Genomic DNA, 24,604 nt, shown 5'->3' on the forward strand with positions numbered 1-24,604 from the left:
TTTATAATATTCTTTTTGGTCCTGAATTGAACCCAGAAAAAATGTCTTACGCTCCTGCAGTAAGTTGACACCCCCTTTTTTTAAAAATTTTTTGTTTGCATATTTTTTGGACTTTGTTTTTGTCTTATTCAACATTTTTTTTTTGTTTTTATAAAAGTGTGTGATGTCTATATTTATCGCAGCAGAAGCCCTACCTCCCCAACCCACGCCAGCACTCCCACCCCAACCGCCAGCCCCACAACCACAACCGGCTCCTCATCAACCAAGGCAACGGAGGCGTGCTAGGCCACCAATTTTCCGACCCCGTGTCCTACTTTTTGGGATGCCAGATGATGTGGTTGTACGTAGATACAGGCTGCCACCACATCTAATCCTAGACACTCTCTCCATAATAGAGAGTGATCTGGAGTCTGAAATTCGGTATCCTACAGCAATACCACCATTGACACAATTCCTTGCTGTGTTACATTTTTTGGCAACAGGGTCTTAGCAGCATGTGGTTGGAGACCTGGTTGGCATGTCGCAGGGCCAGTTCAGTAAGGTCCTGCGGCGTGTCTGCCAGGCTTTCCTCAAGCGTGTGAAGCAATTTATTGCTATGCCTTTGGATGTTGGTGCCCTAGATGTGGTGAAGCGGCAATTTGCGGAAGGTGGTAGTCGCTTCCCACATGTTATTGGGGTTGTGGATGGCACACATGTAGCTATTCAGCCACCAAAACATAATGAAGAAATTTATAGAAACAGGAAACTGTTTCATTCTCTGAATGTAATGGTTGTTTGTGGGCCATCCCTCCAGATCCTTTCCCTGAACGCAAAGTTTACTGGAAGTTCCCATGATGCGTATGTCATTAGACAATCAGGGATATGGCACAGATTAAGATCAAGTCAACGAGCAGACATGTGGTTATTGGGTGAGTTGTTGCACATATTTTGATCAAAATTTTGTATATTTTTCCAAATTGACTATTTCTAATTTTTTTTTTCCTCAAACAGGAGACCGTGGATATCCTTGCACCCCCTGGCTCATGACTCCTTACCGTAATCCCAGGCCAGGACCACAGACGGCATTTAACTCCGCGCTTACTGCCACTAGGCAGCTGGTGGAGCGCACAATTGGGGTCCTTAAAGGGCGGTTTCGTGTGCTCCACCGCACTGGTGGCGACATCATGTATTCGCCGGAGATGGCAAGTAAACTAGTGGTCCTGTGCGCTATACTCCACAAAATCACGGTAAGGAGTAGCGTAGAGCTTCCTCAGACAGAGGAATTGCCTGATGAGGAGCCAGGGGTTGTCCGACACTTCGGTGGGGGGAGTGTTACAAGGAGGGGGAGCCAAGTCAGGGCAAGCATTGTTGCTGAATTTTTCAGGTATAGTGTTTTTTTTTACTCTATTGTTACCAAAATAAAAGCACAGTATGCATCATTTTTTATTTAAATGTAGAAATTGTGTTTGCTATTGTAAGGTCATTGTGTAATGCTTTTTGTGTGTTTGAATCTGTTTTTTTTTTAATCTTCAAAAAACAATAACACGTTAAGCTGACAATTTAATTTTGTGTAAAACAATACTGTGATGTTGCTAAATAGTGTCCTTATTTTTTTACTATTCTAACATCATGATTATTTAAACAAAAACACAAACAAATGAAACTGAATGTTGCCCACTTTGTGAATGTCCAGCTGAAAGACCACACAAACTGAGGTGAGTACTCAGATATGTTTATAAATTGATCTAAAACTGTGTGTGTGTCTGTGTTTTTTTTTTTTTTCAATTTTTTGGTTGTGTTTTGCTTTAAATTTGCTTATGCGAATGCGTAGTTCCGCTCGTGCGAAATAACACTCTGCTCTTCACAGCATTGCAAAGATCAATAAAGTTATTATAAATTACATATGGCAGCATAGATTGTGGACCAATCACATGCTAACAGACACTATAAATATATGCCCAAATAAGGAAAACGCCATTGCCATGATGCGTGCGGCACCTTTCACCAGGCGGGAGCTCCGCGTCCTGGTTGCGGTGATGGACCGCCGCATAGGCCGCGTTGGGCGATTCATCCCCAATCGTGTTAAGCGCGAGGCCTACGCGGAGGTCCGTCGCCTGCTGCGGTCTCGCGTCCGCAGCAGGCGGACCATCATCCAGTTAGAGCGGAGATGGAGTGATCTCCGAAGGAGGACTCCAGAGCTGTTGGCGGAGATCCGCCAGCAAATCCGCACTATGCATGCACGCAGTAAGTAACATTACATAAGATTATTAGCATAAATAGTGCAAATTTTCACTAAGTGGTAGGCTAATTGCAACACTGAGTGAACATTTTGAAAAAATAGGACAGTGTGTGTGTGGTTAGGGCAAACATTACTGACTGTAGCAAAGTGTCCCTAAACAAGTGCATGTTTTACATAATTAGTAACCAGGCAGGAAACTGTACCAAAAAACTTGATCAGTGCTGTCTATATAATAAGGTAGCTTGAATAGTGATCTGGTGATGTTGGCTAGACAAATCAATATGTCTCAATGGAATAGATACAGGAATGACCGACAAAAAAATTTTTTTTCATAATTTTGTTTGCAGTGGGCAACATGAAGAGGTTTGAATAATTTTTTATTTAAAATTCTAAAAAAAACTTTCTTTTACATGGAACCGAACAGTGAAAATTGCAATTGATTAGTATGTAATTTAACATGCAAATTTAATTATATTTTAACAATCATTCTAGGACGACCACAACGGCAAGCACCACATGATGCACCAGCTCAGCACCCTTCCCCTTCTCACTCCCCCTCCACTTCCCAGTCCCCCTCCCCTTCTCACTCCCCCTCCCCTTCTCACTCCCCCTCCCCTTCTCACTCCCCCTCAGCTTCCCAATCCCCCTCAGCTTCCCAATCCACCTCAGCTTCCCAATCACCCTCAGCTTCACAATCCACCTCAGCTTCCCAGTCACCCTCAGCTTCCCAGGCCCCCTCAGCTTCCCAGGCCCCCTCAGCTTCCCAGGCCCACTCCACTTTCCACTCCCCTTCTCAGCCAACCTCTCCTTCTCTTTCTGTGACCCCTTCTCCTCCTTCCCATACCCCTTCTCCTTCTACTTCCAACTCACCTTCTCAGCCCCCCTCACCCTCTATTGGCCTAACATTTACACCGCCCCCCTCGCCCTCTCAATCAGACCCACCCTCTGAAATTACATCCCCAATCCAACCTCCTTCCCCCATCCAGCCTCCTTCCCCCATCAAGCCTCCTTCCCCCATCCAGCCTCCTTCCCCCATCCAGCCTCCTTCCCCAATCCCTCCTCCTTCCCCCATCCAGCCGCCTTCCCCCAGTCAGCCGCCATCCCCACCCAGTGAATGGGCAGAGGAAGCCCCTGAAGACAGTTCAGGGAGTCTTCATGTTGCCGAGGAAAGTAAGTGTTTTAACATTTTGTTAAAAATGATTACCTACTTACACTTACAATGACAAAACATGCAGTGTTGTACTGTTGGAATTCTTGTACCAAGGAAAATTATTTGTGTTTTTCTTCATGGTGTACATGTTGCATTTACATTTATTTGAGTGTCATTATATGTCCAGTGTTTATGTGTGCCATGTTTTGTGTGTCCACTCTAGGTCGACACTCATTAGGTCAACAGGGTTGGCAGGACAACAGGGTTTATATGTGTTAGGTTTTCTGGGAAACAGTTAGACCTGAGTGGAGTTTAGTATGTTGTTGTTCTTTTACACTTGTGCCTGTGTATTCTTAATATTTACACTTACAAATCACATGCTTCACTTTGTTAGGCAGCCTAACGACACAATGATTTGTGGTGTGAAAGTTACACTCACAAAATGATTATTGGATAAAGTCAAACCTGTTTGACCTTATTTAGTAAGGGCAGCTTTCATGGAGTGTGGGCATGCTAGGATATGTTGTCCTTCTGAAGATGTTGATATGCAGTGTGATGATGCAGGACCAACCCCCTAAAAAAAATAAACAAAAAAATAACCAAATGGGAATGAATGCCAACATGGTGTAACATTGACGAAGATGGTAGTTATCTTTAACATGGGATGTCGGCCATAGCAACCAATAAGATTATACTTTAAAAATTGGGAACCACTTCTACAATATAATATTCATATTTTTGCTTGTTTGCTATGGGCAACGTTCCATCTTAAATATAACTCACATAGTAGTAAATGTAACCCATGGTCTGGAACACTTTCAAATCTTAAAAAAAGGCTGAGCAGGCTTGTGTGTTGTTCTGCTAATGATTGTACCATAAAACAGCCAGGATGTAGTAACTTTGCCATTAAAGCAGGCCTGTCCAAACTGCGGCCCTCCAACTGTTGAGAAACTACACATCCCAGCATGCCCTGACACAGCTTTGGCATTCCCTGACCACAAAACTGTGTCAAGGCATGCTGGTATATGTAGTTTCACAACAGCTGGAGTCCAGCAGTTTGGACATGCCTGCATTTAAGTGTGCTTTGCGCCTTGCTTGGATAATAAGTAATGTAATTAAGTTATTAATGTTTGTGTTGCATCTTAATTTCAGATGTTGCAGTTGGAGATCCTACAAGTTTTGGAGGCATTCTTTACACCATGCGCCAACACCTGCAAGGATTAATGCATTGTGTTGATCATTTGCAAAAATTTGCATGATTTTGTTTATTTTATGAAAAAAAAAACTGATTTATTTAAAAAATAAAAATAAAAACAGTTGATTAAAGTTAACCGGGTGTTGTGTTTATTAATGCAAAAAAGGATCAGCTGATTGGCAGGCAGAAATTGTTTGCAAAAAACATTACACACATCTAACGTTAGATTATTAACAAAAAAAACAGGAGATTATTGTGTTAAGAAACATGTAAACACCTTCATTCACAAACAACACCTTTAAAAACAAAGGGAAAAAAAAAAAATTTATACACTTTTACATGTTGATGGGCAATTATGGCAACAAAGTGTTAATCTGGTTTTTTTTGCAGACTTAATTGTTTAGGAACATTATCAATCATTACACTAATTGGATTCGTAATTGAAAAGGGCTTGTTGACTTTAAAAGGAATGGTGTAATTTCACTTAATAGCCAAAAAAAACATTTTTGTGCGTTTTACCTTAAAAGTGTGCACTTTTACGGTAAAATGTGTAAATCTACTAAAACTTAGTATTTTTACGATTAAGTATGTGTTATTGCGATGGATTCGCAATGCTGCGATGGTTTCGCATTACTGCGATGTCATTTGGCGTACGCCCACTTTGTGTAATACTGCGTACGAATGTGCAAAAATACGTTGGGGGCGGAGGTTCGCATATTTACTACATTAACGCAACTTTGCGAATATGTTGTGCGACCGAAAAACTTAGCGATCAACTCGGAATGAGGGCCATTGTTTTCTTTTTCTTTCTAGGGTTGAGTTGATTCCAACAGTACATGTTTATTATCCACCGCCTAAACGAGCATCAAAGTATCTCTATTTTGTTGTTTTTAGTTTTGACAGCGGAACAGACAGTGTGCCCGCCTAGTGTTAATTGGTTGTACTCTGATAATGCTCTGAAATGGCAGCAATGAAACATGCCATTTCCGAGATTATTTTCAATCGTAGACTGAGTCACAGCCAATTCTGTCCTCGGTGCACAGATTATGGCGAGTCAGCTGTTCAATGAATATTATGGAGAAGCAATATATATATTTTACATACTTCCTGTTCTAAAAACTGTTCATGCTAATGGATCCCTTTGCTGTCTTTAAGTGATGTATGGTGGCTATACCAGCTGGCAATGCTGCTAATTATGCAACTGATTAAAGTTGGGTCAGCATTTTGCCTGGGTGCAGAATTAGCAGTCACGCAAATCATGTTGTACTGCAAGGAGCTTAGATGCAAACTTGTTGTTTTACAAGCGGGACTATACTGTGCCTCCCTCACAACCCTAAATCAGATCCAGTATGAAAAACCGGTAGACGGGATGCCGGCTGTCAGTATAGCCTCAGCGGCATCCCATCTGCCGGAATCCCAGCACCGAGGCCATAAGTCCCCTCGCGGGCTCACTGCGTTTGACACTGCGTTTGCCACGTGGGAATTCCAGGCGCGTATCGAGATTCCGATATCGGTATCCTGAACACTGGGATCCCAACAGCCGGCATTTTAACTGCATCCTCACTAAATCAGGCCATCTTATATTTCTTTTCCCTACAGCATAAAATTATTTTTTCAGGTGCACATTTTGCTGTGCTATAGCTGAATTTGTGCGTAGAGTTAAATCAGGCCCTGTGTAATGTTCTTTACAGATGTTTTGTGGTTACTTGCCCCTTGAAGCTACAGTGCACCACCACTGCAATTTTGAAGCAGTTTTTATTTATTTCATGCTATAAACTAAATGAATATAAGTCAGAACATGTTCCCAAATAGTTTACTCAGAAGGACACTGCATTTATCACTTTTAGTAAATATAAAAAGAAGTTGCCCAAACATTCCCAGCTTTTATTTTTGGCATGAAAAATGCTATTTAACATTTTCTCAACCAAAGACCTGCAAACACCTGTATAAACGACCCGAGTGTGATTAGATCATACTGTATATTACATTAATGGATTGCATCATTTAAGAACCCACACATAATGCAATAATGCACATACCTCCTAACCTTCTGTAACAGCAGATTGGCCTGGAAGGGGCTTGTCCTCACATAAAATGCTGTTCCTGTGAACCACGACCGAAGTTTTTGCACGGTTTGGGTAGCTTGAAGAGCAGAACAGCAGGTGAGAGGGTGCAACCCAACCTCAGGCCCGGCAACAGGGGGGGTCAAAAGGGACTACTGTATGGGGCCCCCGAGGTTCAGGGGGGCCCCGGTGATCTGGGGACAAAAACCGGGTCGCAGCACCTAGAAATGTTTTTTAACTTATGTTCCAGCTGCCTGCAAATTAAAACAACACAATTGACAGGCTGCACCAACTTCTCCCCACATCCCCCCTCGGTTAACCTGTCACTTGGTCCAGTCCTGGTGGTCCTCCCTGCGTTGCCATCATAACATGCTGTGACGATTTTGCCATGTCTGTCCCTTCCACCGCTGCAGAGCCGGGCATCCCCACAAGAAAACCACCCCCTGCCGGGCACACTGACAGCCTGAGTCAGACCTAGGCTCCATACAGCAGTCGCCCGAAGCCACCCCACTGACTGCTCCCTACAAACAAACTGGCTGTGGCGAGTCCCTTTGGCTGGCACCGTTACTGTGTCATCATTTGACATTGACATACTTGTAAAAAGTAACTGAAAAGTAATCAATTGAACACTTTGTGAAAAAGTCTGTGGTGAAATGCATGGACCGGTGGACCTTAGTAGCAAAGTCTGTGGTGCAACAAATAGCCCTGATATGAGGATAGGTGTAAGTGGGCACATCTATAGATTTACTGTTCCGCAGTTTGTCAAAGCTACCACTGATCCATCAGTCTAAACTGTGAACATAACACCCATTCTCTACTCCCTTCACTGGCTGCCTGTAAGATGGCAAATCTATCTCAAGATTGGCTTATAGACCTTCAAAGCCCTACATGACCAGGACCTAAGGAACCTGAGCAGCTACTGGTTCCCTACTGCCCCCTCGATCTGTGATGAAGGATATTGGCAGTACCTAGAATATCCTGAATTCATCTGAGGGTGGAACCATCAGGTGAACAGCTCTGACTCTATAGAACTTGCTGCCCCGCACAGTGCGAGATGTCTCCACTATAGAATCCTTCAAGACTTATCTGTTTACTGTTTTCCTATAGTTCCTAAAAATACACAACCCAAATGCTTAGTTCTCTCTCCTGTTAAGCTTATTTTGTATTTTGTGCTGTAAATGCAAATGTAAAGCACTTTAAGTTATATAGGGAGAAAAATGATATATAAATAACAGTATTATTATTATTATTATTATTATTATTATTATTACAGCAGTGATTTTTATAATCAGTGAGATAGTACATTAAGTCTAGTTCTTTATCTTTTTTTTCACTCAGATGAGCAGCCATTGGAGAAATAGATGTTGCGATGGTTGCAATGTTCTGATGATCGGTGTTCTAATATTTTGGTTGCCAATGTTTGAAAAAATCAATACTTTTACAAAGTTTTAAATAGATGGTCTTGACATTGCGTTTTTTTTGGGGGGGGGAATTGACGGTTAAGTGGTTAAAATAAAATGACTTCAGTACATGCAGTATACTGTAGCATTCACAAAAAGCTAAATGAAAATCACCATCTGTATAGGTGTTACCTTTTCAAAGTGATTCCGGCTGGTAAAATTAACACATCAATCCCTTGACAATCCCACCAGCTACCACCTAAAATATCGAGCTGCTGCTTTTGCCAAATTAATACATATTTAAAAGCTGTGAAATTTCTTGATCTAATGCATTTTAAATAGCATAATGATAGCCTTCAGGTAGAAGGGGCAAGGGTAACTAATAATATTGGGACCCAGCAACCCAACTGATTATGAGCTTTTCCACCCCAGTGATCATTTCACAGTACAGTATAATGGACACAGCTGAATAAGACTCCCTCCCATTATGCCAAAAGAGCAGTTATAAGTAAACAGACACAATTTAAAAATAAACTTAAATTAAATAAAAGGCTACCTAACACCCAAATTCCCTACTTTCTCAATAAAATTAATTACATCTTATTTTCTCTGACGTCCTAGTGGATGCTGGGAACTCCGTAAGGACCATGGGGAATAGTGGGCTCCGAAGGAGGCTGGGCACTCTAGAAAGATTTATGACTACCTGGTGTGCACTGGCCCCTCCCACCATGACCCTCCTCCAAGCCCCAGTTAGATTTTGTGCCCGGCCGAGGTTGGATGCACACTAGGGGCTCTCCTGAGCCTTTAGAAAGAAAGTATAGAAATTAGGTTTTTTATTTTCAGTGAGACCTGCTGGCAACAGGCTCACTGCAGCGAGGGACTAAGGGGAGAAGAAGCGAACCTGCCTGCTTGCAGCCAGCTTGGGCTTCTTAGGCTACTGGACACCATTAGCTCCAGAGGGATCGACCGCAGGCCCAGCCTTGGTGTTCGGTCCCGGAGCCGCGCCGCCGTCCCCCTTACAGAGCCAGAAGCAAGAAGAGGTCCGGAAAATCGGCGGCAGAAGACATCAGTCTTCACCAAGGTAGCGCACAGCACTGCAGCTGTGCGCCATTGCTCCTCACACACACTTCACACTCCGGTCACTGAGGGCGCTGGGGGGGGGGCACCCTGAGAAGCAATAATAATAACACCTTGGCTGGCAAAAATACCACAATATATAGCCCCAGAGGCTATATATGTGGAAAATACCCCTGCCAGAATATAGGAAAAAGCGGGAGAATAGTCTGCGGAAAAGGGGCGGAGCTATCTCCTGCAGCACACTGGCGCCATTTTTCCCTCACAGCTCCGCTGGAAGGAAGCTCCCTGGCTCTCCCCTGCAGTCTACACTACAGAAAAGGGTAAAAAAGAGAGGGGGGGGCACTAAATTTAGGCGCAGTATACATTTATATAGAAAAAGCAGCTATAGGGGACATAACTCAGTTAGTCCCTGCATTATGTGGCGCTCTGGTGTGTGCTGGCATACTCTCACTCTGTCCCCCCAAAGGGCTTTTGTGGGTCCTGTCCTCTGTTGGAGCATTCCCTGTGTGTGTGCGGTGTGTCGGTACGGCTGTGTCGACATGTTTGATGAGGATAATGATGTGGAGACGGAGCAGATCAGACCGCAGACCCAGATGTCGACACTGATACTGACACCAGTGTCGACGACGATGAGTCTAACCTGATGCCCACTAAGGCCATTCACTGCATGATTGAGGCAATGAAAGAGGTGTTACACATTTCTGATATAACTACAGGTACCACTAAAAAGGGTATTATGTTTGGGGAGAAAAAACTACCCGTAGTTTTTCCCCCATCAGATGAATTAAATGAAGTGTGTGAAGAAGTGTGGGCTTTCCCTGATAAAAAATTGGTAATTCCTAAGAAGGTACTAATGGCGTTCCCTTTCCCGCCAGAGGATAGGTCACGTTGGGAAACACCTCCTAGGGTGGATAAAGCGCTCACACGTTTGTCTAAAAAGGTGGCACTACCGTCTCCGGATACGGCCGCCCTCAAGGAACCTGCTGATAGAAAGCAGGAGGCGATCCTGAAGTCTGTATATACACACTCAGGCATTATACTTAGACCAGCTATTGCGTCAGCATGGATGTGCAGTGCTGCCGCCGCGTGGTCAGATAAACTGTCAGAAAATATTGACACACTAGACAGAGACACGATCCTGCTAACCATAGACCATATCAAAGACTCAGTCTTATATATGAGAGATGCACAGAGGGAAATCTGCCGGCTGGCATCTAAAGTAAGTGCATTGTCCATTTCTGCTAGGAGAGGCTTATGGACTCGCCAGTGGACAGGAGATGCAGATTCTAAAAGGCACATGGAAGTTTTGCCTTATAAGGGTGAGGAATTATTTGGGGATGGTCTCTCGGACCTAGTTTCCACAGCAACGTCTGGGAAGTCAGCATTTTTACCCCATGTCCCCTCACAGCCTAAGAAGGCGCCGTTTTATCAGGTTCAGTCCTTTCGGACCCAGAAAAACAAGCGTGGAAAAGGCGGGTCTTTTCTGTCCAGAGGCAGAGGTAGGGGAAAAAGGCTGCAACAAACAGCAGGTTCCCAGGAGCAAAAGTCCTCCCCCGCTTCTTCTTCCAAGTCCGCCGCATGACGGTGGGGCTCCACAGAGGGAGCCAGGTACGGTGGGGGGCCGCATCAAGAATTTCAGCGATCAGTGGGCTCGCTCACTGGTGGATCCCTGGATCCTTCAAATAGTATCTCAGGGGTACAAACTGGAATTCGAGGCGTCTCCACCCCACCGGTACCTAAAATCTGCCTTGCCGATTGCTCCCTCAGACAGGGAGGCGGTGCTAGCGGCAATTCACAAGCTGTATTCCCAGCAGGTGATAATCAAGGTACCCCTACTTCAACAAGGCCGGGGTTACTATTCCACACTATTTGTGGTGCCGAAACCGGACGGTTCGGTGAGACCCATTTTAAATTTGAAATCCTTGAACACATACATAAAAAAATTCAAGTTCAAGATGGAATCGCTCAGGGCGGTTATTGCAAGCCTGGACGAGGGGGATTACATGGTATCCCTGGACATCAAGGATGCTTACTTGCATGTCCCCATTTACCATCCTCACCAGGAGTACCTCAGATTTGTGGTACGGGATTGCCATTACCAATTCCAGACGCTGCCGTTTGGACTGTCCACGGCACCGAGGGTATTTACCAAGGTTATGGCGGAAATTATGATACTCCTTCGAAAAAAGGGAGTTTTAATTATCCCGTACTTGGACGATCTCCTAATAAAGGCGAGATCCAAGGAACAGTTGTTGGTGGGAGTAGCACTATCTCAGGAAGTGCTGCACCAGCACGGCTGGATTCTGAATATCCCAAAGTCACAGCTGGTTCCGACGACACGGCTACTGTTCCTGGGTATGATCCTGGATACAGTCCAGAAAAAAGTGTTTCTCCCGGAGGAGAAAGCCAGGGAGTTGTCATCTCTAGTCAGAGACCTCCTGAAACCAAAACAGGTATCGGTGCATCACTGCACGCGGGTCCTGGGAAAGATGGTAGCTTCTTACGAAGCAATTCCCTTCGGCAGGTTCCATGCCAGAATCTTTCAGTGGGACCTATTGGACAAATGGTCCGGATCGCATCTTCAGATGCATCGCTTAATAACCCTGTCTCCAAGAACCAGGGTGTCTCTACTGTGGTGGCTGCAGAGTGCCCATCTTCTGGAGGGCCGCAGGTTCGGCATACAGGACTGGGTCCTGGTGACCACGGATGCCAGCCTTCGAGGCTGGGGGGCAGTCACACGGGGAAGAAACTTCCAAGGACTATGGTCAAGTCAGGAGACTTCCCTTCACATAAATATTCTGGAACTAAGGGCCATTTACAATGCCCTAAGTCGAGCAAAATCCCTGCTCCTACACCAGCCGGTGCTGATCCAGTCAGACAACATCACGGCAGTCGCCCATGTAAATCGACAGGGAGGCACAAGAAGCAGGATGGCAATGGCCGAAGCCACAAGAATTCTCCGATGGGCGGAGAATCATGTACTAGCACTGTCAGCAGTGTTCATTCCGGGAGTGGACAACTGGGAAGCAGACTTCCTCAGCAGACACGACCTCCACCCGGGAGAGTGGGGACTTCATCCAGAAGTTTTCCAGATGCTGGCAAACCGTTGGGAAAAACCACAGGTGGACATGATGGCGTCCCGCCTCAACAAAAAGTTAAAAAGATATTGCGCCAGGTCAAGGGACCCTCAGGCGATAGCTGTGGACGCTCTAGTGACACCGTGGGTGTACCAGTCGGTTTATGTGTTCCCTCCTCTGCCTCTCATACCAAAGGTATTGAGAATAATAAGAAAGCGAGGGGTAAACACAATTCTCGTGGTTCCGGATTGGCCAAGACGAGCGTGGTACCCGGAACTTCAAGAGATGATCTCAGAGGACCCGTGGCCTCTGCCGCTCAGACAGGACCTGCTACAGCAGGGGCCCTGTCTATTCCAAGACTTACCGCGGCTGCGTTTGACGGCATGGCGGTTGAACGCCGGATCCTGAAGGAAAAGGGTATTCCGGAGGAAGTCATTCCTACGCTTATTAAAGCCAGGAAAGATGTTACGGCAAAGCATTATCACCGCATATGGCGGAAATATGTTGCATGGTGCGAGGCCAAAAAGGCCCCAACAGAGGAATTTCAACTAGGTCGATTTCTGCATTTCCTGCAAGCAGGAGTGAATATGGGCCTAAAACTAGGCTCCATTAAAGTACAGATCTCGGCTCTGTCGATTTTCTTTCAAAAAGAACTAGCTTCAGTACCTGAAGTTCAGACATTTGTAAAAGGAGTGCTGCATATTCAGCCCCCGTTTGTGCCTCCTGTGACACCTTGGGATCTCAACGTGGTGTTGAGTTTCTTAAAATCACATTGGTTTGAGCCACTAAAATCCGTGGATCTAAAATATCTCACGTGGAAAGTGGTCATGTTATTGGCCTTGGCTTCAGCCAGGCAAGTGTCAGAATTGTCGGCTTTATCATGTAAAAGCCCTTATCTGATTTTCCATATGGATAGGGCAGAATTGAGGACTCGTCCCCAGTTTCTCCCTAAGGTGGTGTCAGCGTTTCACCTGAACTAGCCTATTGTGGTGCCTGCGGCTACTAGGGATTTGGAGGACTCCAAGTTGCTAGACGTTGTCAGGGCCCTGAAAATATATGTTTCCAGGACGGCTGGAGTCAGAAAATCTGACTCGCTGTTTATCCTGTATGCACCCAACAAGCTGGGTGCTCCTGCTTCTAAGCTGACTATTGCTCGCTGGATTTGTAGTACAATTCAGCTTGCACATTCTGTGGCAGGCCTGCCACAGCCAAAATCTGTAAATGCCCATTACTCAAGGAAGGCGGGCTCATCTTGGGCGGCTGCCCGAGGGGTCTCGGCTTTACAACTTTGCCGAGCAGCTACTTGGTCAGGGGCAAACACGTTTGCAAAATTCTACAAATTTGATACCCTGGCTGAGGAGGACCTGGAGTTCTCTCATTCGGTGCTGCAGAGTCATCCGCACTCTCCCGCCCGTTTGGGAGCTTTGGTATAATCCCCATGGTCCTTACGGAGTTCCCAGCATCCACTAGGACGTCAGAGAAAATAAGAATTTACTCACCGGTAATTCTATTTCTCGTAGTCCGTAGTGGATGCTGGGCGCCCATCCCAAGTGCGGATTGTCTGCAATACTTGTAAATAGTTATTGCTAACTAAAGGGTTATTGTTGAGCCATCTGTTGAGAGGCTCAGTTGTTTTCATACTGTCAAACTGGATATAGTATCACGAGTTGTACGGTGTGATTGGTGTGGCTGGTATGAGTCTTACCCGGGATTCAAAATCCTTCCTTATTATGTCAGCTTGTCCGGGCACAGTTTCCTAACTGAGGCTTGGAGGAGGGTCATGGTGGGAGGGGCCAGTGCACACCAGGTAGTCATAAATCTTTCTAGAGTGCCCAGCCTCCTTCGGAGCCCACTATTCCCCATGGTCCTTACGGAGTTCCCAGCATCCACTACGGACTACGAGAAATAGAATTACCGGTGAGTAAATTCTTATTTTTTTATTCAATTTTATTTGATTTACTGTAGTCCAGTGGGGAAACAGAATACGTTCTTCCTTCTCGAGTAATTGGGAAACAAATAAAAACATACAAAATCGCAAAAGAAAACTGTAAAAACAAATCACCCTAAATGATGAAAGCAATGTCTCTGGACCAACCCTACACTGACAGCCAGTCACAAATATCTTTTCCAGATTGACTGCTTATAAGTGGCTGGCGGTGAAAATAAAGCATAGGATCCTCAGGCTTTGATCATATTGTGGGATCTAGTGCTAATCTATCACATTGGTGGGTTGATTCTTGGCTATTTACCCCATGCAAATTAATTTCAACACCAATAGCCAAACACTACTACAAACTATGGGGCTGATTCAGAGGTGAAGGTAGATGCGGCCGTCTACCTCCACCCACTATTAGGGGCAGACGTAAAACAACGTCCAGCTGCATGCAATACTGACACGCTTCCCACCTCTGAATCAGGCACTTTGTGTCTGAACTACATGTACCGTGCTGTTATTAAACACATGTGCTGGGTCACCCATGTGCTGTCCCTCTACCGAAGCCTCAGATGTGGGAGACTGAGCTACAGATGGGTGGCTGTCCAATCAGTACTGTATTTCAGTGGCAGATGTACAGTAGCAGAGATACTGTATACACCACAACCAGCCACCAGTCAAGCAGGGGTTTACATGACATGAATGCAAAAGCCATTTCGAACGGAATGTACCTGTACATAAATACATAGCTGCAGATCATCCGGAGGCATGCAGAGACTAGTTATTAAGATTAACTGATGGCTAAGAACAGAAACTAAAACATGAGATATGTAGCAATGTAAAACAAGCAGTTAGTGAATTAAAGGTTAATGCTAAGTAAACAGATAAAAGGTCTGTGTCCTGTTTGGGGATAAAGATAATTATAAACAGATGGCTTTGAGTGTTCTACAGGAGGAGATGCACATCAACATCTCCCTCAGGAGTCAATATGTAATTAGAAAAAAGAAAATTACTTGACAGAGTCTTGAGGATTGGGATTTTATACTTAAATATGTCAAACAATAACTACTTATCATTTTTAAGGGCCTGTTCCATATGGAAGATACAAGAAAAGCAGTAGCCTAAAAATATGTTTATTGAGAAGGTAAGGATCCGAAAATGTAATGTAACAGGAGATGATATGGCCCGATTGCATTACTAGCATAGGTGAGACCCAGGGCTATATGAGGCTATTTGGAGTTTGTATGTTCTCCCCGTGTTTGTGTATGTTTTCTGCCACTATACAAAAACATACTGGGAGATAAAATGAACCCTAGTGTGTATGTGTGTACATGTGAGACTGTAGATTGTAAGTAGAGGCGTAACAAATGGTTTTGGCGCCCAGGGCAATATTAAAATGGCACACACCCCGCCTCTTGACAAAAAAAAAAAAAGATACATATATATATATATATATATATATATATACTTCACCAGATAAACTCTTGTCACTAGGGTCACTAGAGGACCCCAGTGCTATCCCAGATTCTAGTGCGCATGCGCGAAACACTGGGAAAATGACGGTTGCACCATTTTCCCAGTGGTTTCTGCATCACGGCTCCCACCGACGAGGGACTTTGGAGGGTAAGTATCACAAAACTGGGTTTCTTGTGGGCACCGCACACACTGCAACTGGGTAGGACTGGCAACACCCCCCTCTGCCATGGTGCCCAGGGCAAAGTGCCCCACACACACACCCCTTGTTACACAACTGATTGTACGCTCCATTGGGTCAGGGACAGCACCCAGTCAGAACACTTACGGATACAGATGATAAGTACCTGACTTATGGCTAGGCATTAGGGGAAGAGTTAGGCTGCGGGGGGGGGGGGGCTGGGCAGTTATGGTTAGGCTGTGGGGGGAGTGTTAGGCTGCAGCAGGATTGGGTTAGGGTTAGTGTTACAATTAGGGTTAGGATAAGAGTTAAAATACCGGGATCCATCAGAATTCTGACTGTCAGGAGGATGCCGCTGTCGGCATTCTTACCTTTGGGATAGCGACTGCTAGGAATACGGGACGCCATGTGTGTGCTATAAAAGAACTAGTAATAAATGTATATAAAGCAACCTATGGCTGCTAGTTTGGACAGCAAGATGTATATTTACTAACGTTCGGGTTTACAAAAAAGGAGATGTTGCCCATAGCAATCAATCAGATTCTAATTAGAATGTACTAGATAAATGATAAGTAAAATCTGATCGGCTGCTACTGTATGGGCAACATCTCCACTTTTTTAAACCCCCACTTTAGTTACTATACCCCCAAGTTTTTGATTTTGGATGGAGGGCTAGGCTGGGGCAGCAGTATGAATGCAATTCATTGTCTTTATGCAAACGTCTGAATATATGCCTGAAGGTCCTGAAGATATAATGATCACTAAACATGATAATGTTTACTGTTTAAAGTGTGCATATCTCAAATGGAAATGACTGAAGCAGGTTCTATACAGGATGAGAGGGCACTATTTCCATTGTTGCTACAGGTAGAAGAATGGTGGGCACTCCTATGGTGGAAGAAGGTAGCCAGATGATTTTGTCAGTAATTCATAACACTCATAGAGGCAGCTGGGCTTGTTTCTGACAGGTATTGCATTGTTTAATAATACTAGTAAAGGGACCCAGCACATATGTCACCTCAGTGTCTACCCTCTGCCCCTCAGTTCTGCTCCGTTCTCCCCACATCTCCATGCACTACGCTCCGCCTTCATATTTACTGTGTTCCTGGTGGCACGTTCCTCCCTCATCTCCTGCTCAGAGGAGGTCTGTCCCATCTTCCTATCAGTGGGAACTGTTGGGGTGCACACATTTTGGAGATGGAACAGACCATAACAAATATTGTATATATCTATCTGAATAAGACCCACTGTCTATTATTGCTCACTTCAGTACACAGAAATCACCAGGTGAAATGTATTTATTTATTTATTTATTATTATTATTTATATGGCGCCTATATATTACACAGTGGTTAACAAAGAATATATTTTCTTTCACATCTGTCACTGCTTACAATCTGTAGGGGCTCGTCTATCAACTCGTTGTGAATGGTAAAACTTGTTGCGTATGATAAATGGTGCTCCAGCCAATCAGACCTAGGCCGAGGCAGAGCCGAGTCATGATGCCCAACGTCAACCAGTCATGACCAAATGACAGGTTAATGGGGAGGAGGGGATGGAACATTGTTGTGGTCAGCCTGTTAATTAATTTTTAAGTTAATTGGCAGGCAGAAAGGGCAGTTTAAAAGCCAATAAAAGGTGCTGCAGCTCCATTGTTTTGTGTCCCTGATATTCAGGGGCCCCTTTGATCCTTGGTGCCCAGTACGGGTGTCGCCTTTGATCCTCCTGTCACCGGGCCTGGATAACAGACAAACAAAGGGGTAAGAGGGCCCTGATCGCTTACAATCTATAGGGAAATAAATGTTGATACACAAGGATAGGTGCTATTTATTGCATAATGGTCCAGCTGGGTATGGGTCGTTGGGTCGACACAACTTAGGTCAACAGTCATTAGGTCGACCACTGTTGGTCGACATGCATTAGGTCGACAGGGCCACTAGGTTGACATAGTCATTAGGTCGACATGTACTAAGTCGACAGGTCAAAAGGTCGACATGAGTTTTTTTTTTTTTTGTGGGTGTCATTTTCTTTGTAAAGTGACGGGGAACCCCAAAAAGTGCACCGTATCCCCTCTCATGGCTTGCTTCACTACCATTCCCAATTGTAGTCCACGTGGTTCGTAAACTATGAAAAAGTCCAAAAATTTATAAAAAAAAAGTGAAACACTCATGTCGACCTTTTGACCTGTCGACCTAGTACATGTCAACCTAATGATTATGTCGACATAGTGACCCTGTTGACCTAATGACTGTCGACCTAAGTGGTGTCGATCTAATGACCATATCCAGGTCCAGCCAGATCACAGGGGTTCTTAGTGGGCTGTGTGACCTAGTCACATAACAATGTCAGCCTGGGGTTAGTGGGATGTGAAAGTGAAGAAAGCTCAAATATATAAAGCTATGTGTAGAAGTCGTTGGGTAGAAAAGCCTATGGAGTTTATGTGGGTGGTCCTGGAATTTGATCAGCTTGTGATTTGCAGTGTGAGTTTGTCATGAGAATGGCTTGCAGGATCCAATCCACTCCTAATTGAATTGACCACTAAGTATCCCCAGGATACTTTCGGTGAAACGCGCAGATATCAGATAGATCTGCTTATGTCCATCCATTTTTTATTGCAAAAGTAGTCCCTAAACATTTCTAAAGGAATTGCTAAACTGTAAAAGTTGCTATTTCCGGTTATGTTTTTATTATTAACATTTATTTATATAGCGCACACATATTCTGCAGCGCTTTACAGAGAATATTTGCCCATTCACATCAGTCCCTGCCCCAGTTGAGCTTACAATCTAAATTCCCTATCACATGTACACACAGACACATTGACGCTAGGGTTAATTTTGGTGGGAGACAATTAACATGACAGTATATTTTTGGATTGTGGGAGGAAACTAGAGTACCCGGAAGAAACCCACGCAAGTACAGGGAGAACATACAAATTCCGCAGTTAGGGCCATGGTGGGAATGGAACCCATGACCTCAGCACTGTGAGGCAGTAATGCTAACCATTACACCATACGTACTGCCAACTGTGTCAGGTTTTTTATTACATAATATTAGCTGCCTTATGCTGTGGTTACAAAGCCACAATTAGATCTTCCCTCAGGCCTTGTACTTTATATTCCAAAACAGACAATATCCTAAAAATATGTAATCTTAATAGGTTTTCTGCAGCAACACGTGTAAACTATAACATAGAATTATGAAACATTGTTGCAACAAATTAAAAACTATTCTAAACCCCTGGCTGGCTGCCAAGCTACAGTACAGTGCATATGGAAAGTAAATTAAATGTAATCCTATTACTAATTGGTTGATATATTTGTATGTAAAATGCTTGTACTTCTTCAAACCTTTAAAATGCCTCAAAATCCATATATATATATATATATATATATATATATATATATATATTGATGTAATAAACACATTAATATAAAGTAAAAAGCAGTCATTTTGTTATACACAGGTTGTTCAATTACTTATTTTATCTGGTTCTCTGACCATAACTTTTTATTAAGAGCTATCAGGGCTGGTATATAGCTGGATACACACCTTAGTGATTACTCAGATGATCGGGTTAAAAGCTCCTGATGAGCTATGTAGTTTGTATCCAGATTGACCTCTTGTGACCGTGTACACGCTGAGATAGCAATAGCTCGGTATGTATGGGCTTCTATTAGATCGGGAGGTCAGCATGTAAAATATTAAGCAGAACATGAGATATAACCTCTCGGTCCCTACTGTTGCAAGAGCGTCTTAAGCGATTTTATCGGACAATGGTCCTGCATACACACTATACAATCACCGGGCGATCAAGCCTACCTGGCTGTTCGGCCCTACGTTTGTATAGGTTTGTACCCAGCTTAAGCCATGCAGGTACTTTAGGCGGTATGCATTTAATATGTTGGCTGTTGGGATTACAGCAGTCAGAATACCAATGGTGGATTCCCAACCCCCGTCTGAATGTCAACGACTGGAATCCCATCTCAAGACCGATGCCAGAATTCCAACTGTAAGTGAAGCAGGTGGGTTATGTTTTAGGGCAGATAGGGGGACAGGTAGGTTAGGTTAAGGTACCACCTGGGGGGTTTAGGGCTAGGTTGTGGGGCAGGTGGGGAGGTTAGGGTTAGTCTACTGGAAGGGTGGGGTTAGGTTTAGGCACCCCCAGGGGGGGGGGGGGGGTAGGTTTAGGCACTAAGGGGAGGGTTATGCTGTGTGGAGGGGGGGGGGTAGATTTAGGAACTAAGGGGGGAGGTTAGAGCTGTGGGAGGGGTAGGGGAGAGGGGTAACACTGTTGGGAATTCAAACATCGGGATCCTGGCGTCAGTATTGTGACTGCCGTCATCCCGTCCAGCAGTCAAACATACTAAACCCACCTAGGCACCCCTCCTCCAACTCTGAAGCCAGGCTATCACACCTCCTTCTTACCTTGGTACATGGGAGGTGAAGGCATCATTCTTGGATTCTCACACAGGCAAGTGTTGTGCTTGGCTGTGACAACACAACAAAGTGCAGCTTCACATATTAGTTAAAATATAAAAAAGTACAAATATGATACAGTTCATGAAGACAGCATCAATGCCTCTTTGACTTATGGTAACCCAGCATTGCAGATTTTCCTGTTCACCCCTCTCGTGGTGCAATGAGAAATCTGCAATGTTGGCAATTGCGAGGTACAGTATGGGAGAAATCCTCAGAATGCTGGCATTGCATGTCCATTGCCACATCATTCAGTGTCATTACTTGACTTGAGTTTTTTAGGAGAAACAAAAGTAAAGTTTCTGTATAATGAATTCAGGACAAGTACAAAAATGTGTTAGTAGCTGGTAGCTGTATTTGTATAAAATATATTTACATTTCCCACATGTGATTTACTATCGTACGTCATAAATTTTGCACAAGTCACAGCTCAACCCAAGCAAGTTTTAACTGTAAAAATAATGCATTTTGGGGATTATTCAGGTTTGTTAGCAAATCAAAAAAGTAAGCAAATGGGCAAAACCATGTTGCACTGCAGGTTGGGCAGATGTAACATGTGCAGAGAGATTTAGATTTGGGTGGGATATATTGTTTCTGTGCAGGGTAAATACTGGCTGCTTCATTTCTACAATGCAATTTAGATTTCAGTTAGAACTCATCCCACCCAAATCTAACTCTTGTTGCACATGTTACATCTACCCCACCTGCAGTGCAACATGGTCTTGCCCAGTTGCTTACTTTTTTGGTTTGCTAACAAACCTGAATAAGGCGCTTTAGCCCTAACATATAAAAATTACCCAAACTCTGCTTAGTAGGGGTCTTTGTGAGCACAAATACATACAGTAAGAGCTAAACAATTAGGGGTCCATTTATCAATGAGTTTCAGCTGTTTAAAACTCATTGTGTATGATAAATTGTGCTCCAGCTAATCTGCTCTGTCATGTGTTTGAAAAAAATGACAGTTAAGAGCTGATTGGATGGGGCACCATTTATTATATGTAATGAGTTTTTAAACAATAGCTAAAACGTATTGATAAATGGGCCCCTACATTCTAAATAAGGCAGGCTTAACAACATTTGATACATGTAAGCAAACCACAACAGGAAAAATAATAATTGCATTTGTGAAAAATAGGGCCTAATGGGCAATAAGACCTGGTTGCTGTTGGGCGAATTCGCATAGCGACCGATTATTGATTGACTGCACATGCATAAGGATCATAATGCGCAGGCGTGACGCCAAACAGTGAAAAAAATAAGAATTTACTTACCGATAATTCTATTTCTCGGAGTCCGTAGTGGATGCTGGGGTTCCTGAAAGGACCATGGGGAATAGCGGCTCCGCAGGAGACAGGGCACAAAAGTAAAGCTTTCCGATCAGGTGGTGTGCACTGGCTCCTCCCCCCATGACCCTCCTCCAAGCCAGTTAGGTACTGTGCCCGGACGAGCGTACACAATAAGGGAGGAATTTTGAATCCCGGGTAAGACTCATACCAGCCACACCAATCACACCGTACAACTTGTGATCTAAACCCAGTTAACAGTATGATAACAGCGGAGCCTCTGAAAAGATGGCTCACAACAATAATAACCCGATTTTTGTAACTATGTACAAGTATTGCAGATAATCCGCACTTGGGATGGGCGCCCAGCATCCACTACGGACTCCGAGAAATAGAATTATCGGTAAGTAAATTCTTATTTTCTCTATCGTCCTAGTGGATGCTGCGGTTCCTGAAAGGACCATGGGGATTATACCAAAGCTCCCAAACGGGCGGGAGAGTGCGGATGACTCTGCAGCACCGAATGAGAGAACTCCAGGTCCTCCTTAGCCAGGGTATCAAATTTGTAGGATTTTACAAACGTGTTTGCCCCTGACTAAATAACCGCTCGGCAAAGTTGTAAAGCCGAGACCCCTCGGGCAGCCGCCCAAGATGAGCCCACCTTCCTTGTGGAATGGGCATTTACATATTTTGGCTGTGGCAGGCCTGCCACAGAATGTGCAAGCTGAGTTGTATTACACATCCAACTAGCAATAGTCTGCTTAAAAGCAAGAGCACCCAGTTTGTTGGGTGCATACAGGATAACAGCAAGTCAGTTTTCCTGACTCCAGCCGTCCTGGAACCTATATTTTCAGGGCCCTGACAACATCTAGCAACTTGGAGTCCGCCAAGTCCCTAGTAGGTGCAAGGCACCACAATAAGCTGGTTCAGGTGAAACACTGACACCACCTTAGGGAGAGAACTGGGGACGAGTCCGCAGCTCTGCCCTGTCCGAATGGACAAACAAATATGGGCTTTTTTTTTTTTTTTTTGGAGAAAAAAAAAAAACCCACCAATTTGACACTCGCCTGGTCCAGGCCAGGGCCAAGAACATGGTCACTTTTCATGTGAGATGCTTCAATCCACAGATTTGACTGGTTTTAAACCAATGTGATTTGAAGAATCCCAGAACTACGTTGAGATCCCACAGTGCCACTGGAGGCACAAAAGAGGGTTGTATATGCAATACTCCCTTGACAAAGTTCTGGACTTCAGGAACTGAAGCCAATTCTTTCTGGAAGAAAATTGACAGGGCCGAAATTTGAACCTTAATGGACCCCAATTTGAGGCCCATAGACACTCCTGTTTGCAGGAAATGCAGGAATCGACCGAGTTGAAATTTCTTTGTGGGGCCTTCCTGGCCTCACACCACGCAACATATTTTCGCCACATGTGGTGATAATGTTGTGCGGTCACCTCCTTTCTGGCTTTGACCAGGGTAGGAATGACCTCTTCCGGAATGCCTTTTTCCCTTAGGATCCGGCGTTCCACCGCCATGCCAACAAACGCAGCTGCGGTAAGTCTTGGAACAGACATGGTACTTGCTGAAGCAAGTCCCTTCTTAACGGCAGAGGCCATAAGACCTCTGTAAACATCTCTTGAAGTTCCGGGTACCAAGTCCTTCTTGGCCAATCCGGAGCCATGAGTATAGTTCTTACTCCTCTACGTCTTATAATTCTCAGCACCTTAGGTATGAGAAGCAGAGGAGGGAACACATACACCGACTGGTACACCCACGGTGTTACCAGAACGTCCACAGCTATTGCCTGAGGGTCTCTTGACCTGGCGCAATACCTGTCCCGTTTTTTGTTCAGACGGGACGCCATCATGTCCACCTTTGGTATTTCCCAACGGTTTACAATCATGTGGAAAAAACTTCCAGATGAAGTTTCCACTCTCCCGGGTGGAGGTCGTGCCTGTTGAGGAAGTCTGCTTCCCAGTTTCCATTCCCGGGATGAAACACTGCTGACAGTGCTATCACATGATTTTCCGCCCAGCGAAAAGTCCTTGCAGTTTTTGCCATTGCCCTCCTGCTTCTTGTGTCGCCCTGTCTGTTTACGTGGGCGACTGCCGTGATGTTTTTCCCACTGGATCAATACCGGCTGACCTTGAAGCAGAGGTCTTGCTAAGCTTAGAGCATTATAAATTTACCCTTAGCTCCAGTATATTTATGTGGAGAAAAGTCTCCAGACTTGATCACACTCCCTGGAAATTTTTTCCTTGTGTGACTGCTCCCCAGCCTCTCGGGCTGGGCTCCGTGGTCACCAGCATCCAATCCTGAATGCCGAATCTGCGGCCCTCTAGAAGATGAGCACTCTATAACCACCACAGGAGAGACACCCTTGTCCTTGGATATAGGGTTATCCGCTGATGCATCTGAAGATGCGATCCGGACCATTTGTCCAGCAGATCCCACTGAAAAGTTCTTGCGTGAAATCTGCCGAATGGAATTGCTTCGTAGGAAGCCACCATTTTCTACCAGGACCCTTGTGCAATGATGCACTGTTTTTAGGAGGTTCCTGACTAGCTCGGATAACTCCCTGGCTTTCTCTTTCGGGAGAAACACCTTTTTCTGGACTGTGTCCAGAATCATCCCTAGGCACAGCAGACGTGTCGTCGGGATCAGCTGCGATTTTGGAAAATTTAGAATCCACCCGTGCTGTTGTAGCAGTATCCGAGATAGTGCTACTCCTACCTCCAACTGTTCCCTGGACTATGCCCTTATCAGGAGATCGTCCAAGTAAGGGATAATTAAGACGCCTTTTCTTCGAAGAAGAATCATCATTTCGGCCATTACCTTAGTAAAGACCCGGGGTGCCGTGGACAATCCAAACGGCAGCGTCTGAAACTGATAGTGACAGTTCTGCACCACGAACCTGAGGTACCCTTAGTGAGAAGGGCAAATTTGGGACATAGAGGTAAGCATCCCTGATGTCCCGGGACACTATATAGTCCCCTTCTTCCTGTTCGTTATCACTGCTCTGAGTGACTCCATCTTGATTTGAACCTTTGTAAGTGTTCAAAAATTTTTTAGAT

At 44.6% G+C, this 24,604-nt stretch overlaps 1 long non-coding RNA gene across 1 annotated transcript; it reads left to right on the plus strand.

The window, feature by feature from the left end:
- The first annotated feature begins 1,234 nt into the window (after window positions 1-1,234).
- On the plus strand, window positions 1,235-4,616 carry LOC134995106 (uncharacterized). Its single transcript, XR_010198014.1, has 4 exons — window positions 1,235-1,363; window positions 1,673-1,694; window positions 2,711-3,388; window positions 4,521-4,616. It is a non-coding gene; the product is annotated as an uncharacterized LOC134995106 (long non-coding RNA).
- The last annotated feature ends 19,988 nt before the right edge of the window (window positions 4,617-24,604 follow it).

The sequence above is a fragment of the Pseudophryne corroboree genome, chromosome 1 (genome assembly GCF_028390025.1).
Source record: "Pseudophryne corroboree isolate aPseCor3 chromosome 1, aPseCor3.hap2, whole genome shotgun sequence".
In the NCBI taxonomy this organism is placed as follows: domain Eukaryota; kingdom Metazoa; phylum Chordata; class Amphibia; order Anura; family Myobatrachidae; genus Pseudophryne; species Pseudophryne corroboree.